Source organism: Puma concolor, chromosome E4 (genome assembly GCF_028749965.1).
Source record: "Puma concolor isolate L17-30 chromosome E4, mPumCon1.1.hap2, whole genome shotgun sequence".
Taxonomy (NCBI): Eukaryota; Metazoa; Chordata; class Mammalia; order Carnivora; family Felidae; genus Puma; species Puma concolor.
The window spans coordinates 23884486-23904235 of NC_141683.1; the positions used below are offsets into that span (position 1 = coordinate 23884486).

The window sequence follows — 19750 nt, forward strand, 5'->3', positions numbered from 1 at the left end:
CTAGAGAGAAATATCAATAGATGAGAAAAGACCTACGGACATTCTAAACATTAGAGATCTTTCCTCAGGGAATTTTTATTTTGGGGTTGCCATGGAAATAAGACTGAAGAAGATATTTTAAAGTTTACAAAAAATATGTGTAAGTTTGCCTCTCTGAGACTAATTTATACTGGGCATTGGTTGATATCTCTAGCTTGGCAGGTGGAATTTCGGCAATAATACATTCTAAGACTGTTTGAGCCAAATCATGTCTGTCTACCCTATACTATCCTGAGCTCTTAAGTTGCCAGGGCTAGTGACAGGATTATTGCTACTTCTGGAAACACCTGGGTTTTCTATGGGATCCAGAAACACTGACTTAATGATTTCTGGAAAATTATTTGTACTTTACTTAACGATGTTAAAAATTGAAAAGAAAATATAGGCATGAAAATTTTAAAACTGAAAACTGAAACATGAAAAAAAAAACCTGTTACACCCTAGGGATGCCAGAATGGCAAGCTGGCAAGAACCTAAGTCTCTGGTGACTTATGTTCTACCAGCCCTGGAAAGGTAACTTCTGATTTTTTAACTGGGAGACTTACACCTCACCAGTTTAAGTTTCTGTTATTTGACTTCTTATTTATTTTTTTTCATTCATAGCCACATCTAAACTTAATTCATATAGAATTCCATACCTGGACATAGGTTATTAGGAATGATTATATTCTACATACAAAATGCTGCACTTAAATTAAAATTAATGGCATTCACTAAGTAGGTATCGAGGACTTAAATATTGTAAACTGAAACATGATATATGTTTTTGTCCTGTAGAAAAATATTTGATCAATCAGTACCACAGTACTATGGTCTGAATGTTGGCTGCTTCTACTCCATTTTTGTAAAAATCTAGCACTAGTCAGTTTGTACGCAGAGACGAAAAGAACATATTTACACAGGATAGAATGGTCACTGGTCTATGATCTGAGTGTTGGTGTTTTAAAATTATCCATATTCCAATTGGAAACAATAATAATCAGTAGCTCATAGTGGCAACATTAACATAATGATGCCTTAGAAATTTTTTAAGCACCTTCATAAGAGTTCTAAAGCAGACAGCAGGAGCCAGCATAGCAGCAAAGACCATTTTACGTTTTACTTTTTTACTTTAGATGGCATCAAAAGAGCTACCAATCAGGTGTTGGTGGTAGTGGGAATAGCACAGAGTGCAGTAGGTAAAAGACCACGTTTTCCATCTTTACGTCTGTACAGCCATTTTTGTTGGTTGCTTATTTATAAAACTGACTACAAGCAAATAAGTTGAAGCCTATTAATTTTGCGGGAATTTATTGCCACTGAGACAATCAATCTAACCTGAAATATTCTGTAACTGTTCAATCCCTGAAGAAACTCTTGAGATCTCAAAAATATACCAGGAGGATATAAGTCATAAAGGTTTTGTGGCTACAGAGACAGGCAGACCACTCAATGTCTACCTCAAATTCAGCCATGGAGTTACTGAGCAATGGAGACCTTCCCATAACTAAGAGTCATGGTCCCTAGAAGATGTTTGTGAAGGGATTTCTTCCCAGAAAAGGAGCAGGCTGTGCCATATGGGCTAATGAAAGAACTTCTTCCATTGACATAGAAAGGGACCTTTACTATTTCAGCTCAATGAAATTTGATAAGGTCATTGGACAACTAACTGCTCTGTGTTTCTTATATTCCTCTCTTCCAAATAGATCTTTGCAAGTACAGTTATTCTCTTTCTCTGTATTAGGGACAAATGACATATCCTTTATTATGTAGATCACAAGACCATAAGGAGTTATACCTTATGACAGAGGAAGCCAAATATAATCCTGAGATCGTGAACTTTAAACTGGACGTGGTAACTGGATGAGTATCTTCCTTGTGAAAGTAAGAGCAGGGATTGATGGGTATCTAAATAGACAGGCTGTGGCAGAAATAGCTAACTGTTCGTAATCTCTGTTCTCTTCTAAAATCCCAGAATTCTATCTGAGCACATGACTGCCCCAAATAAAATCCATGCCTTTGCGTTCTTAGAAGCTGGATGTAGTCATGTGACAATGTCCTGGCCAATATTGGTAAGCAGAATTGATGTGAGTAACTTCCAGGAAGCATTTTTTAAAGGAAGGGATATGCCCTTCCTAAGGACGTCCTTCCTTCCTTCCTAAGGACTGGACTATGGACATGAAGCCTGGAGGTGCCACGGTCACTTGAAGCAGGAGAATAACTGTCAGAGCTTAATTATCACAAAGCAGAAAGGTAGACAGTTCTTGGTTCTTTGACACCCTTGTGTAACTGCCACAGCCAGCCACAGAAAAGTCATCTCTGGATGGACATGAGAGACAAATTTTATAAAGAAAAAAGAAAGAAAGAAAGAGAAAGAAAGAAAGAAAGAAAGAAAGAAAGAAAGAAAGAAAGAAAGAAAGAAAGAAAGAAGAGGAGGAAGAGGAGGAGGGGGAGGAGGGGGAGGAGGAGGAGGAAAGATGTTTTTCTGCAATTTCCAAACAGTAGATTTTATTTCTTTACGTGTCTCATGCTTCAAATAGGCAAATAGGCTCTGGGGAAAACAACAACAACAAAAAACAACAAACAAACAAACAAAAACACCTCTTTTAGAAATATCAACAGGAAACAGCTACTTAAGCAATTTGACATTGGTCCGTATTTATAAATTTAAGTGCCATTTGCTTAGAGCATTTATTCAGGATGTATAAATGAGGTGTGACAGAAACCCTATAGCTATTATTGATAAACAGTTTTGAAAGCTCATATTTTTATCCTGTTGTGCTAAATTACCAAAAACAGTGACTATCACTAAGGTAATGTGTCATCCAAAATGGAAGCATAGTATTGAGCTTAAGAGGATTTGAGTGTATATTATTCTCATTTTTTTTAAAAAAAGTATGGTGATTTGTCTATTAATTTTAATGATAAATTTCCAAAACAGTCAGAATAGAAATATATACTAAGCAATGGTATTTTCATTAAAATGTTTATCCACTTTCATGGGGTAAATAAATAAAGCCTAGAATAGTCTTTATATTCTCTCTCTACTGTGCTTTTCAACTGTACCACATTTCTTCTTTTAGCCTGACTGTTTATTTTTTTTTATTTTTCCAATTGCAGATTCTTACTCTAGCTTCAGGATGATAATGAATCTATGGTTCTATGAATAGTTCAAAAGGAACTGCCAATAGCAGTTATTATATTTAAAACCACTAGATGCAGTAAAATATAAAGTTTCATAAAAAACTCAAATGCTTCTCAACTTTTGATTTAGATAGCTCAACTTTAAATAGGATAGGGCAGAGCAGTTTAATGAGCAGCCTTTGGAACAAATATACTATATAATTCACTCTTTTGCTCACCCAGAAAATTTGTAGTGCTGGTATTGAAAGTTCTTCTGGTTTCCAAATTAAATTATTTTTGAAAGTTCAAGTAAGTCTTTTCACAACTCAGAGGGTTTACAATAATAATGAGAGAATGAAGTGTGGGACAAGAAAAATATAGGTATCTGGTCTTATTTCATTTAAATCTGCAAATACTGATTGAGTACATACATCTAGTTTATAAAAAAGGTCCTTCCCTGGAAATCTTTGGTAGCCCAAAATGGGTGTGATTTATGATTTTTGAGATTTTCCTTGATATCACTTGTAAGGGGTGAGGTCATGGGATATGGAAGAAATTATGAAATCACAGTTTTTCAACTTTGTAATGTTTATTTGTGGGGGGGGGGGAGAGAGAGAGAGAGAGAGAGAGACTGAATCCAAAGCAGGCTCCCGGCTCCATGCTGTTAGCACAAAGCCTAATGCAGGGGCCAAAACCCACCAGCCAGGAGATTATGACCTGAGTTGAAGTCAGATACTTAACCAACTGAGCCACCCAGGCACCCCTGAAGGCACAGTTTTTAATTCAGATACACTTAATATTAAAATTGAAGCCAATAGTCACACAATTTTCAGTAGCAAATACCTTGAAAGAATGGGGATCTTGATGCCTTTTTTAATGTAATTGTACTTATTATTATTACACTTTTTAGACAAAGAGAACACAAGTGGGGGAGGGGGAAGAGGGAGAGAGAGAGACATAGGGTGAGAGACAGAGAGAGAGAGAGAGAGAGACAGAGAATCTAAAGCAGGCTCTAAGCTCAATGTAGAGCCTGAAGTGAGGCTCAGTCCAATAACCTTGGTATCATGACCTGAGCTGAAATCAAGAGTTGGACACTCAACCGACTGAGCCATCCAGGCATTATGGGGATTTTAATGTTTTTAATACAAGTGATTTGATACATATACATAAGGGTAAAAGCTGTAGTGTAATTTACCTTAGAGACACTCAGATATGGGTATTAGCCAAGGAGGGACAAAAATACTTCCTTGTTAGATTAATTGTATTTATTTCGTATCTTTATACCACAATATTCAGTCCTGGCTACTCTTGTTAGTAATAATTCTAGACTTTTGCAAGTCTCTATGTTGATTTTGTTGTTTTTGTTGTTGTTATGCAACACTTGATCTTGAGACCATGATGCTTATGTGTGTGTATCCTTGTAGGATCTTACATTTATTAATTGTTTTAAATAGGAAATTTATTTTTTAATGTTTATTTATTTATTTTAAGAGAAAGAGAGAGCAGGCGAGGAGCATAGAGAGGGGGAGAAAGAGAACCCCAAGCAGACTCAGCGCTCAGCACAGAACCCAACACAGGGCTTCATCCCATGACCTTGGGATCATGACCTGAACCAAAATCGAGAGATGAACACTTAACTGACTGAACCAACCAGGTGCCCTTGGAAATTTAATTTGAATTTACTCATTAACCTTGTAATTATTAACCCTTAATAATTCCCATATCTGTTAATAATTAAATTAACCAATAAAATATTGTTCCTATTATCCTGATGTTGGGAGAAATTCCCACTGTTCTTCCATCTAGTATCAATTGCAGTGAACATTTTTTTTTAATTATGGTTATTGAAGATACATTTAAAAAATACTATAAGACCTTCCATTTTTGCTTGATAAATAGAGGAATGGAATTCTCTGGAATTGCAGGCTCAGTGGTACAGAGTACTATCTTTTAAACTTTAGATTAACTTTGGGAGAATAACCAAATGAAGATTCTCGGGCAGCAACCATATTAACTGATTGAAATCTTTATTCCGTGGGCCTGAAATCTGCATTTGTACAAACTCTCAGTTTCATCATCAGGTCCACTGAATTTGAAGAATAATCATGAAAATGCAAACATCTTTTGTTGTTTTTCTTCTTCTTCTTCTCCTCCTCCTTCTCCTCTTCCTCCCCCTCCACCTCTTCCATCTCTCCCACCTCCTTCTTCCCCTTCTTCTTCTTCTCTTTCTTCTTCTTCTTCTTCTTCTTCTTCTTCTTCTTCTTCTTCTTCTTCTTTCTTCTTCTTTTTCTTGTAATTTTATTCTTACACTTACACTTAAGTACTAATTTCCTCTAGGAGAAGACATTACCCCATGCAATTTGCTACTCATATGCCATGTGTAAGTGCCCCATGTTTGTTTTTCCTATTCTTTATTCCCTCCCCTTATCTAATTATGCATTTATTAACAACACACCCAAAATGGGATCTAACTTGACTGTGGCTGGTGGAAATCTCTTCTAATTTTAGGGACATGAGTAGACTCTCAAAAGAAAGGTTTATTTGGAAGGGAAAGCGCCATAAGTATATATAGTATTTCATATCTTACCTATTCCTATTTCATTACCTGTACATATACTAATCAAATTTATTTTTATAAAATAATCACAAGTTGGCATAAAACTCTTAAACTTATGTCTTTTTTAAAGTTTATTTATTTTGAGAGAGAAAGCACAAGCAGGAGAGAGAAAGAGAGAATATCCTAAACAGGGTCCTCACTGTCAGCACAGAGCCCCATCTGGGGATCAAACTCACGAACTGAGAGATCATGACCTGAGCTGAAACCAAGAGTTGGATGCTTAACCGACTGAGCCACCCAAGTGTCCCTAAACTTATGTCTTTTAACATGAATTTTTCAATACTGAGATTTCACATTTTATCTGATTGTTAAGTTCTTTAACTTTAGGTCTTTAAATTAATCTTACATTTCATGCTGATATTCCTATTTTTTTAAATTAAACTTTAGTCCTTATCAGAAGACTAATGCTTTCAGAATAAATGCCACTTTAATTTTTAAAGATTTTTTCTATTTTTTTCTATAATTTTGTCAACTTCTAAGTCTCTATTTATAATATAAAAAATAATTTCCCATCTCCTATTTTTCCTTTTATTTGTACACACCAATTTTTTTTTTTGGTCTTGTTTTGTATTTTGGTTTTTGTTTTTAACAAAAGATGACAAGACACAAGACCAGAATGGTAGTGGCAAAGGAAGTGGCCGACATCATGAATTAGAAAGTCTTCATTCCCTCAGGTTCTCTCAACACACAGCTCCTTTGCTTTTTTCTTAATAGTTTTGCAAGAAAATAAGTTTTTTTTTTTAATATCACTATGGTTCTAGAGACTCACTGTTCATCCCCACCCCTCAAGTGTATTCTTCTTGGAATTGAGCAAACTGTTAATAAAGTGACTTTTTCCAGCTATTTCAGCCTGTCTAAGCATTGCAAATACAGCATCAGAGTCAAATTCCATTCTCTTCAACAAGTGCAATGAAGATTATAAAAGGTGACAAAATATCTCCAAAAAGGTCTTACATGAAAACTATTTTAAAGACATATTCTGTCATTTAATCAATGACATTGCTGATGTTACCTAAATTATTAGACATCTTGAGAGGGAGGAGAGACAATCAAGATAATTTTGGTTGTTCATTTTTAGTCCCTTTTTAGTAGCTTAGCAGAGAAATGGTTCAGCAGGTTTGAGGTGAATCAAGAGGAGAGCAGGCTGATTCCAGTTGCTGAGTTTAGGAGAATGCCCATTACTCACGAGGTTACTCCTTGGGACAAGGACTTCCATTGCTATGATTCCAAATCTTTTCTACTCCCCTCAGTACATTCATGTAGATTATTATGGAGCAGAGTCTCTCTCTGTTGGGATACTTACTAATCCTGGCCCCTACAGATCACCTGCAGCATTATGAAAATGTGGGAATTTGTGTGCTCTACTGATTTATTACTAGTAACATTTTCTGCAAATAAACCCATTTTATATATATATTGTGTAGTGCTAGTGGTATATGGAAGCTCTGACCCATATGTAAAAAGGAAATAAAAAGATGAACTTTTCTGAGACTGATCTGCTAAGCTAGCCTCTCAGAGCACAGGCTGTTACCCTCCCAATGAGATCAGTCAGGACCTGAAACCCACAAGACTTAGGCTCCATTGATTGTCAATCATTTTTATAGAATATTGGGTGGTTTAGCAGGATTGGAGACTGAGGGTCTAATATGCCATAGAGTGGCAGGTCCTAGGCAAGGACCCTAGCCCCTGATATATTAAAGAAGTAACTGGAGCTGCTTTAATCAAGTGGATTGAAAACCTGACAACCTGAGGTAGAATGCTACGTGTTAGTCAGAATGGAATGGCAAATCCTGCTACCGCTGCTGCTCCTGACCCTGTACAATTCTCCCAATAACAGTTACATGTGGAATATATGCCACAAGATAACTCACCATAGTTTGTTTGACAAGATGTCTAAAATGTATATACCAGCATGGTTCAGAGTTTGCAGCTCAAAAACTGAAATCAATGTCTGACGATAAAAAGCTAATACAATAAATAACTATGCATTCATTCATTAAGATGCTATGAAGCCACTGAAATAATGTTAGTGACACACGCTAATTTTAAGTATAACCAAATTCTATAGATAAAACTATTAGATGGAAACTTGTATGTGTTTCATGAGTCCACGTATACAGAGTGCCAAAACATTAACACTGGGCTATATGCAGATTTTCATTTTATCTGCATTGTCTAACATTTTACAGTAAAAGTGTGGAATACTGCAGAAATTGTCTTTAATGATAATTTAACTAATATTTGTTTTTTAGAACATTCATCTCCCTGGTTTGCCTATAATCATTCCAATTTTAGCACTGAAAGATCCAAGAAATCTCATCAGTGCCAAGCAAACCAGGTGGCTCATTACTCTATATACGTAGGACAGTTGATAAGCATTACATGTACTAGAAGTCACTTAATAAATATTTGTTGAGTTACTTATTGTTAAATTAATGAATTAATCATTCCTGGAACCTGAAGTAACAAGATAGGAAGAAGATTCAATAAACTCTATTTAAGATCAGAAATTACTGTAATATGTCACCCAGATTACTGAGCGCTCACAAGATCTCTTTCCTCTTTTTTTTTTTTTTTTCCTATATACATAGCCACATTACATTTGCAAGCCTACTTTGCTAAATTTTGGGCTATAAAATGTGAATATAAGGAATGTTGGAGCCTGGCGCATACAAACCTTCTGTAATTTCTGCCATGTTTCATTGCCCTATCTTTTGGCTAATGCAGAGTGTCTAGCCTTAGCAGAAGGCTCTGAAATTCTAGGTGATAGCAAAGCCCCAGTTGGAGGGAATATGGGTCACTGAATGACTGTGTAAAATGCCACAAACAAATCAAGAACAATACATTAGACTTTGCACGAGGGAAAAAGAACTTTAATTATATTAGCCACTGACTTTTAGAGCTCGGTTAGTTAAGAAACTAAAGTTATGTAAGTTATGTACTTAAAGAATCATTGGAATTTGCCATCTGAAGAAGAAATGAGCCTTCCTAATTATGATGGATAATTTATTTTTCATTGAAATATTTATGATTATGTGATCTATAAGAATAGTTTACAAGTAAGTCTCAATATATCCCTTTTCTGCTTTCACTTTTCACAGAGTGTAAAAATAATTGGTCTAGTATTCTTATTTCTACATGTCTATGAAACATCTTTGTAAACATTTTTATTTAACAATGAGAAAATTAATTCAGTTTTATCTTTGGAGATGCTCTGTCTACAGGGTAGAACTACAACTGTTTACACCTGATCTACCCAATTAGATCAAAGTAGACAGACTGTATAATTTGTGCAACTTTCATCTAATACTAAACAGAAATCCATGGACTGTCAGATCTTGAAATGTTTATAACATGGCCCATTTGAAAAGAGCAGCAATAGTATTAAGGTCATGACAGACTAAATGAGACCATTTTAAATGTTTTAAGCGCCCCACCTCACTATTCATATATCCCAATATAGGTGCTGAATGGCTCCTCTTTTTCTGTGTTGTTTGAATTTAATCTTAAGACTTGATTTCCATAAAGCCTAGCCATTTTGCCCTTTGTCGAGCTCTCTAGTCAAAAGGTTGTCTGTCTCATTTCCATTAATAAAAAGAACGTGTTTTTAAAGTTTAACTAGATTATCTTAAGGGCAAAAAATGAATATAACTGTGAACTATGTTTTTCAAGTAGCTAGATTTCTAATTCAAAATGATTGATCACTCAACAAATGTGTTTTTATATTATTTTTCATTGTTTTTAAGTATTGAAATTAAAAAGATGTATAAGTAGTGATTTCAAAATCTGGGCTCTAATCAATTTAAATAATCAAAATATGATAACATGAGTAGCCTTATAAGTATAGTTATTTTTATAGTTAATGTTATGTAAATATACATATTTTACATTTGCCAGTAGGAACAAGTGAGTTGAGTTGTATTCTATAATAATAAAACCTAATTTAGAGAAAAACTTAAAAATTCTAGATCTGGAGGGTAATTTTCATAGAGGGTAACTTCATAAAATGTATGAGTTCTTAACCATTTATTTATTACAAATACATTTAATCTTATAACACTTTTATATTTGTAGGTGTATATTATAAACATTTCTTTTTAAATGATTAACAAGTATATCATCTATATTGGTTGTCCTGATGCTTACAATATACTTCTTTAACTTGTCACATTTACCATATTACATTTGGGACCTCAGTTGAGGTACATAATCTTTATGCTTGGATATGAGTATTTCTGTCAGGTTGTTTGGGTGATGATTGAGTCAATATAATCAGAAGTTGAGCTTTCTTTGTTTTTAATGTTTATTTATTTTGAGAAACAAGCGAGTTGGGGGAAGGGCAGAGAGAAGGAGAGAGAGAGAATCCCAAGCAGACTTGTGCTGTCAGTGCAGGGCCTGATGTGAGGCTCAATCCCACAAACTGAGACCATGACCTGAGCCAAAATCAAGAGTTGGATGCTTAACCAACTGAACCACCCAGGTGCCCCTGAGCTGAGTTTATATTGTGTTGTTACTATCATTACCTTCAGTGCAGCACATGTTCCAATGTCCTCTATTAGCTATTTCTTGTCTTGTCTTTAGAGTGGGGGTTGGGGTCCTGAGGTTTTTCTCTCCATTTTGCTGCTTTTGCTTTCAGCTGTTACTGTTCACCTGTACCACACGTGGGGTTTCTCTTCATGCAGTTGGCCCTCCTCCAGGGGTAGGTAACTGTTGTGTGATTACTTGGTGCAAAGCTTGCGGTAAGGGCAGGGGAATTCTCTGTTGTCATGGTACAGTTACAATCTTAGGTGGAGTCCAAATTCCTTCTTGACATTATTTTTACCCTTCCCCCTCCTCCAGTCCATGGTAGTCAAACTCTTTATTCTGTTTCTATTTGATTCTGGGCAAGAGATTCCTGCTTCTCTTATAGGAATAGAAGACCCCTGTTTGGTTTAGGTATAGGATATTTTGCCTAAGATCCTTTGTTGTCTCTTCTCCAGAATAAACATTTGATTTTCTTTCTTCCTCCGAGCTTCAAAAGAAGTTTGATTTTATCCTGGGTGCCAGAGAGTTGCCCTTCTATAAAAACTGAAGAGCTTTGTTTTTACTCATCTTATAGGATCAATTGATTTTTTTTTCCCCCTTCTGGGTTCTGAAAGACAATTTGAAGCTTCTCCCACCACAGTTTAAATTTTACTTCTTAGAAGAAAAGGTCACAGTTATATGTGTGGGGCTTTGTGCTCATTCCCTAGCAACAGCCAATCACCTACTGAACATTTGTGTCACTGAGGGAGGCTCTTCATGAACTCCTGCACTATCCACTATCTTTTTCATGAGGACTCAGTAGAATCACAAAGAAAAGAACTGTGTGACTGTTTGGAATTCTCAACTTATATTTGATACTCAAGGATTTTGCTAATTCTCATGGCAACTCAACCTTGGCATTAACATGGTCTTTAATATGTTTGCTGATTTTTTTCCAATTTGCTTTCAAGATGGCTGCCTGCCACTTTCTCCCTTACCTTGGCACAATTGAAATGAACTTGCCACTATTTCAGAAACTTCTCCTTCTTTGGAAGTCAGGGTGTTTTGTTGTCTTCTGAAGTCCACTGTCAGCTAAATTTATATATATAATTATATATATATATAATATTTATAAATATATACAATATATATAATTATAATATATATAATATTTTTCTTACGGTTGAGTTAGAGGCAACATTATTTACAGTGTTCCATGCCCTAAATTTCTAGTTGCCTTTTAGTTTTTTTCTCTGATTTTATTAATTTGATTATGATGTACCTTCATGTGGTTTTGTTCATGCTCCTTCTGCCTGAGGTATGTTAAACTTATTGAATCCATCAATAGGTGTGATAGGTCGAATAATGGGCTCCCAAGATGTCCAAGTCCAAATCCACAGAAAATGCTAAGATGTATGTTACATGCAAAAGGGAAATTAAGGTTGAAGATGGAATTAAGTTTGCTAATAATCTAACTTTAAGAGAGGGAGATTATTAGAGATAATCCAGGAGGGCCCAATGTTTAGTTAAATTAAGTATGAAATGGAGATTGGACTTGAGAATTCTCTGAGCAGACAAAACAATTTAAGAAAAAGGAAATCTAGCTTATTTTATAAACATAAGCTTACTTTGTGAAACTTAACTTAGGTTATTTCTTATAAATGCCTCTGATAATCATAAGAGAAACTTGTCATTTTCCTAAAAATGGTGTAGAATAATCACTTTTGACCAATCCCCTGCCATCTGGGAATATCCATTGGAATAATCAATCATGTAGAGATCAAACAACTTCCTCATTTTCACTTTTTGAAGCCATCCTATAAATTGATGTCTCTAAGCTTCCTAACAGTTTTTATCTTTTGAAAGCTCCCATTTTGAGGACTGTTCTTATACGCACAATAAATTCTTATTAAATACTATTTATTAATTTGGTGTTTTAAAATTTGCTATTTCTGGATTTTTGACAGAACTTATAAGGGTTCTCAAAAGTGGAAGCTAGAAACAGAAGAGTCAGTGTTAGGGTGATGCAGTGTAAAAAAGATTGGATTGAAGATCATTGGCTTTGAAGCTGAAAGGGCTCACCAGGCAAGGAATGCAAGCAGCTTCCAGACAATGGAAAAGACAAGAAAAGTGATTTTCCCCTAGAGCCTCCAGAAAGGAGTGTGATACTTTTGACACCGTGATATTAGTACAGCCCCACATCAGAATTCAGATCTCTAGAAATTTTAGATAACAAATTTGTATCATCTTAAGGTTTGTGACTGTTAGAGTAGCAATGTGAAATTGAGTGGGCTAATGTTTTTATCAGAAATATATCAATTTTTCTTCAAACAATATATACATTATTAATTCAAATAGATTTTCCTCTCTCCTATCCCCTCTCTCATCTTCTGGGATTCTGATTATGTGATGCCAGAGCAACTGATGTTAACACATAATTCATTGCTGTTCTGCCCACTTTTCCCTTTTTTGTTTTTTGTAGTTTATTACATACCTGTGATTTATTTATTTTTCAAAGTTACATTTATTTATTTATTTATTTATTTATTTATTTATTTATTTTTATGAAATTTATTGTCAAATTGCTTTCCATACAACACCCAGTGCTCATCCCGACAGGTGCCCTCCTCAATGCCCATCACCCACTTTCCCCTCCCTCGCACCCCCCATCAACCCTCAGTTTGTTCTCAGTATTTAAGAGTCTCTTATGGTTTGCCTCCTTCCCTCTCTGTAATTTTCCCCCTCCACCGTCCCCTGGTCTTCTGTTGAGTTTCTCAGAATCCACATATGAATGAAAACATGTGGTATCTGTCTTTCTCTGCCTGACATACCTGTGATGTATTTGGCCAGGTTCTTTTGTAGTACCCTTTAAGTAATCTTTTCTTCTGTGGTGTTTAATCTGCTGCTATCCCCGTTCAGTGTATTTTTCATTTCAGATATTGTATTTTTTTACCACTATAGTACTTTTTTTCTGCTCATTCACATTCATGTTTTCTTTTACTTTCTTAAATATATGGGCCATACTTACAATAGGTTTATTATATCTGTGTCTGTCTTTTCTACAATCTGGGCTTTTTCTATGTCCATTTCTGCTGATTGATGTTTATCTTGGTTATGGGTCTATTTTATTGTTCCTTTGGATGAGTGGTTATTTTTTATTAGATGCCATACATTGTGGATTTTACTCTGGTTGGTGCTAAATTTTGTTAGATTTCTGAAAACATCATTGAACTTTATTAAAGTATAGTTAGTTTACTTTTCATCCACTTGGTTCTTTAAGAGATCTGTTTTTAAGCTTTGTTAGGGCAGGTCCAAAGCAGCCTTTAGTTGGAGCCTGATTTTACAGCAGTAGTAAAACAAAACCACTTTGAACATTCTATGAGGCATCACGTATTTTAGGAGGTTTTTCCACCAGCTGACTGGAGCATGAACTAGTCACCAGTTTTTGTGAGCTTTCAGGATTATCCTGTTTATTCATCTTCTGTGGTTCCTTCCGTGGCTGAGGTTAAATTCTTCCCAGCCATGCATAGTTCAGAAGTCTGCTCAAGACTCAAGTGGACAATTACACAGATCTGAGTTTCCTCTCTTGCTGTAGCCTCTTCCTCTCCACTACTGTGCCCTCTCACTCCTGAGTTCCGAAGCTTCTCATCAAAAAGGTAGTTCCCATCTAAGCTTTAATGACCTCCATCTCCTCAACTTGGCAAGTCCGCCAAACTCTGTTTGAGGTCCCCCATTGTTTTTTTATAACACGGAAACTCTCTCCAGGCAACAAGCCAGACCAGTGAAGAGCTCACCTACTTCATTTCTCTTCTTTCATGGATCAGTTTCCTGTGCTTCCTGTTTTCTAGTATTTAAAAATGTTTATTATGTATTTTATTGACTATTTAAAGGAGAAGGGATGTGCCAGTCTCAGTTACCACATGGTGGTTAGAAACACAAACCCTCAAATGCAAAATAGTTTTATTTTCTTTCTTTAGAGAGAAAAAAGAAAAAAGAAACTATTTTCCTCTGTTTATCTAGGGAATATAAAGTAGTTTTAAATAGCCTAAATAGAATGAAATTAAGATAACAAATCTCTAAATGTTACCAAAAATCTTAATATGTTTCAAAAGCACATAATGATTCCATTTATAAAAGTCTCGATTGGAAACGGGAGAGATGTGCTATTCTAGTGTAACACATATATGCTAACTTATTTCAAAGAATATATTATATTAATAAGCCGCAAGAGTGTGTCTCTCCCTAGAAGAGAAGAAATGATGCACAGTGACACTATAAGAAACTTATTGAATAATGAATGCCAAAAGGTTCACTAATTTTCCTAACAGTTTGAACCATGTATACGTAAATTAAGAAATCTTATTAACATTGATTATCATCTAAAATATTATCTAAATCTAGTGAGATCTATCAACAAAAGTATTATACAGTGTTAATAGGCATAGTGTGTGAGATACAGCTATTATATCATAATAGCTATTATTACATTATAATAATAGCTACAATGAGTAAAATAAACACTGATCATAAAAACACTGTGTTCAAAAATACTCTCATTTATTAGGGTATTTCTCTTACAAGAAAATGGGACAAAATAACTACTTAGATGATATTATTGATAAAGTTAATGATTATTAAGACAAAAATTAAGTTTTAGTTTTCCTAAATTGTGTTGGATTCAATTATTACACAACAATGACATAGGTAATAATTTCACTGAGATAATGTTACAAAAATAACATACTAGTTTTGTAAAGATAACTTCTATTTTTATCTGACTTGAATAATTAAAAGCTTTATAAAAAAAATTCCTAAACTCAGAAATTAGCAGTGCAGACAGAAAATACAATTGTCTATGAGACATCCTGGTGTGAATATTAATAAATAAATTAAAACATCCTTAATTTGAATCTTTCTGTACCTGCAATTCCAGTATGACTATATACAAACCAAAATACAGAGATAATCGAATTAACTCACTGGTTTTAAAAGTCACACTACTTTCTAGTCATTGGACCTACACTATAGCTAACTGATTGACTCTTTTGCTATTAAGGGAACATAGAGTCATGATATCTAATGGTAATAGCCAAATAACTTAAATACTTTCCTCTCTCTGGGAAGGCTTCTACTGTTTTAGCAATGTCTAAACCTTTGCAAAATATTTATTAGTGCTATAAATCTAAACACTTATCTGAACAAGAAGAGTAAATAATTTATTCTCACCATAGTTCCTAATGATGAGTATGCTTTTTCTTCTCCTTTATGTTCTCTTTCTTTTTTCATGAAAATCTATATTTTCTAGTGAAGTCTGAATACATTCGCTGAATGCAAATTTTGTCTCTTCAGGCTATTTGAAATGAAATTAGTAAAAGTATTTTGGTAATCCTGAGGGAGAAGGTTTAGGGGAGTGAGGAGAAAGGAGTCCAAATGATACGTAATGTTTTCAAGCCAGAATATTCTTTCAAGGATCAGATTTGTCAATTCTTTGCAGACACATAATTTGTGAGAGATTCTTCTACAAATACTTTCCCTTTAGGAAAATGTTCTCTTCAGCTCCAGATAAAATTTGCGTTTTTATGGCATTATTTGAGGGAAGTTGGTAAAGCTTTCATGAATAAAATATGTATCATTCTTGGTGGATCTTCATGGGGAGACCTTGACATCTCCAGGTGGCACCAGAAAGGATGTAAGCCCTACTGAAAACTACATCAATCAGCTCAGCTGAGTCTCCAGTTGACAGCAGTTAGCTAATGGATTGATTTCCACCTCATGAGACTCTGAACCACCATCCCCATCTGACCTTCAGAAACTGTGAGACTCCAGGTGTTTATTGTTTTAAGCTACTGAATTTTGGGGTACCCTTTATGTATCAACAGATAATTAATACAACTCATAATTAATTTGCAAATTGAGGCAGAGAAGAATTAAGTGACTTCCCAAAATTATTCAGGCATTCAGTGACTATGTTAGGTAATATTACTTACCTAAAAATATCCATTTCCCCTACCATATCTCTTAGTGATATAAACCCAATTAAGTTGTGCTTCAGAGAAAAATGAGCAAACCTAGGCAGTGATTTTTAATTTATCTAAATCAATCATGGTAATTCCGCCAGCTATACTGGTTGAAATTTTACAGAAAAAGATGCGGCAAAATATTGGCCAACAAGAAATTAGATGAAAGACATCGGAGTAAGGTTTTCTCTGATAAAAAAGAGATGCTAAGGGGAGCCTGGGTGGCTGAGTTGGTTAAGCGTCCAACACTTGATTTCCACTCAGGTCATAATCTCAGTTTTCATGAGTTCAAGCCCTGCCTCGAACCCCTGCTTGGGATTCTCTTTCTCTCCCTTTCTCTCTGCCCCTCCTCCTGCTCATGTGCTCTCTCTCTCTTTCAAGATAAACAAACATTGAAAAAAAGAGAGATGCTAATGTAGAAAAGCTTCTTTTACTCCTGCATGACAATATTATACATTCATTTGACAGCCAGAAATCACTGGCGGACATCTGGAGACATTGAGAAGTAGTAGATTTGTTATGGACTGAACGTTATCCTCCAAATTCACTTGTTGAAGCCCTACCTGTGAGTGTGATGGTATTTGGATGTGGGCACTTTGGGAGAATAATTCAGTTTAGATGTGATAGGTGGGGCTCCCATGATAGCTTTGTATCCTTGTAAGAAAAGGAAGAAACCAGAGCTCATTCTCTCTCTCTCTCCACTGACTTACACTGGGGAAAAGTTGTGTGCAGACATAGTGAGGAGGTAGACATTTGCAGGCCAAGAAGAGAGCTCTCATTGGGAACTGAATCAGCAGGCATTTTGGACTTCCACTTTCCAGAACTGTGAAATATAAAGGTTATTTTTAATTTGTTTTTAATGTTTATTTTTTATTTATTTATTTTTTTGAGAGATAGAGAAAGAGAGCAAGTGAGGGAAGGGCACAGAGAGAGGGAGACACAGAATTCAAAGCAGGCTTCAGGTTCCAAGCTGTCAGCACAGAACCTGATGTGGGGCTCGAGCCCACGTATGGTGAGATCATAACCTGAGCCAAAGTAGGTGGCCTAACTGACTGAACCCCCAGGCGACCCAGAAATAAATGTTTTTTTTAAGCCACTTAGTCTCTGGTATTTTATGATGGTAGCCTGAGCTAAGACAAAGCTTAATAAGAAAGGCAGAGTGAAAAAAAATAATTTAGGATTTGCTGATATTGGATATGTTAAATGATCTAACAGTGGAATGACTCTAAATCTATCAGATAATAACTTGGCACATTGGTTAAGCCATTTCTGTTTGTGTCTTTTGTTAGTCAGCTAAAAATATCTTCATGGATAAAAATGTTAGAGTTAAGAGAAGATATAACTACTAATATGACTACATTTTTGTTATTCAACCACTTTTCCTGTACTCCAGCATTCTTCTGTTGTACCAACTGGCAATTTTCTACAAAATGCAGACATTACAAGCAAAAACAAATATATACAGACATTATGTGTTATAGACTCATCAGCTAGCTTTGTAAAAATTGTCTAGGATGAATGGTAAAAATTCTGCTTTCCTGCTTGTGAGATCCTAGGCATCCCTGAACAAGCCAGAACACTCACGCTGACCCAAGGGAGAGCTAGGGTCCCTCTGAGGGGTCCTTGAGCAGTGGCCACAGCCCTCAGCCCTTCTCCTGTGCAGCTGTGAATGCACAAGTACAAGCACAAACACAAGAGGATGCAAGATGACCAGAGACAGAATGAATCACAGGCACCATTTCATGACCATGCAGAATGGAACATGGTGGTCATCCTGAAGTCTCAGTGCCCTGAGCTCCAGAGCCACTCCCCCCACCCACACCGACCTGTGCTTTCACTCACTCCTTCAGCCTGTAAGGATCAGATTTGTCATTGATATTTTTCTTTTGTATTTTGATAAACACTGAAGAAGCTGGAGCTGTTAAACTTTATCTTGGGGAAATCCTAAGAACTGGTGTATTCGGTGTCATGGAACCTGTTACTGCTTTCTGTACACAATTACCAATCAACTGTTTTGTATACTTGTTTTCAGTTCTCATTTTCACAAGCAAGCACTGTAACTGTAGCTCTTAGAATAAAATCTCTTAACTATTTAAAAAATGAAATGAAGTAAAAATAATCTATTATCTTTCCAACAGTTGATATCTTGCAGCATGTATGTCTATCCCTGTTGTCTTTTTTGTGTTTTTGTTCTTATCTATTGAGTCTATTTTCTTTGTGCTTGACTATAAACTAGTCACTGAATTAGACATTATATGTTTAAGATTGGTTTTCTTTGTTGCTGTTGTTGTTTTTAACCTTACTAGGAATTTAATTAAATACTTGGATGTGTAAGCTAATGTTTTCATCAAATTTGGGAAAAAATGCCTTTGTGCTTCTTTTTCACAAGAAGCCAAGATCTTTTATCCACTTTTCTGAAATGTCAACTATAATTCTGATATGAATTTAAATTTTGCTATTATTTTTCCCGTTTGATTTTTTATGATCAAACACATACCTCATTACCTAGACATAAAAAAGATCTCCACATACATCTAAAAGGAGCCCCAGAAAGAGAAGACAGTTAAATGAGATAGAAAAATGTTTGATGTATTAATAGCTGAAAATATCCTCTGGGCATATATCTCAATGTATCATCTTTACATGTTTTTTTTTTTTAAATTCTTCTCCTGTTAAATAAATATACTGATGAACTTTAATGAGGGCAGAGTGATCTCATTTTTTTCCTATTAATTCTGATAGTAAATCTTATCTCAAAACTAGAAAAGTACTCATCATCTTCAATGCACAGCTTTCTTCCTCTTCTATTTTGTAATCCATTGTTAGTTTCAGCAAATGTTATTTTACTTTAATTTTTGGCTCAGTATTTGGAATAGGACATCTTTATTTAAGGTCAGTTTTGATATCAAACATTGTATTTTTTCCTTTAACTGCCATGCTAACAAAATCCTTTCCTTCTGAACTAAATATTAGTGATGGTTTCAGCAAAAAAAAATATATATGTGTGTGTGTATATACATATATATATATAGAATGTTACAATTACTAACTAGAATTGCTCTGCATAAATTGAAGAGTAACAGCTAAAGTGTGTTAGAAGATATATCCTGTAAGCGAAGCAGTGTTTAGATCTTCCTGGAAAAGCAGATGTACAAGTAACCACCCCTGCTGTGCACTATTCCTACAACACCTCTTCCTTAACCATTCCCAACTTAATATTTCAGTGTATATTGATTTAATATCTGCCCATTTTAACTTAAGTATAAGTTGCACAATAGAGAATTTTTGTTTCTAGTATTATTGCAATAGAGGGTGTTGTTTGTTTTAAGTTTCGTGCGTGCCCTATTCAATTTAGGATGACCATAGTCTGGGTGGCTTATAAATAAGAGAAATGTATTTCTCAAATTCTGGAGGCTGGAAGCCTGAGGTCAAGATGCCAGCAGATTCCATTACTGATGAGGTCTGAGTCCTA

At 35.2% G+C, this 19750-nt stretch overlaps 1 pseudogene; it reads right to left on the minus strand.

Moving 5' to 3' along the window:
* Positions 1-19750, minus strand: part of LOC112864794 (peroxiredoxin-2-like) — a 50472-nt pseudogene that overhangs the window by 16256 nt on the left and 14466 nt on the right.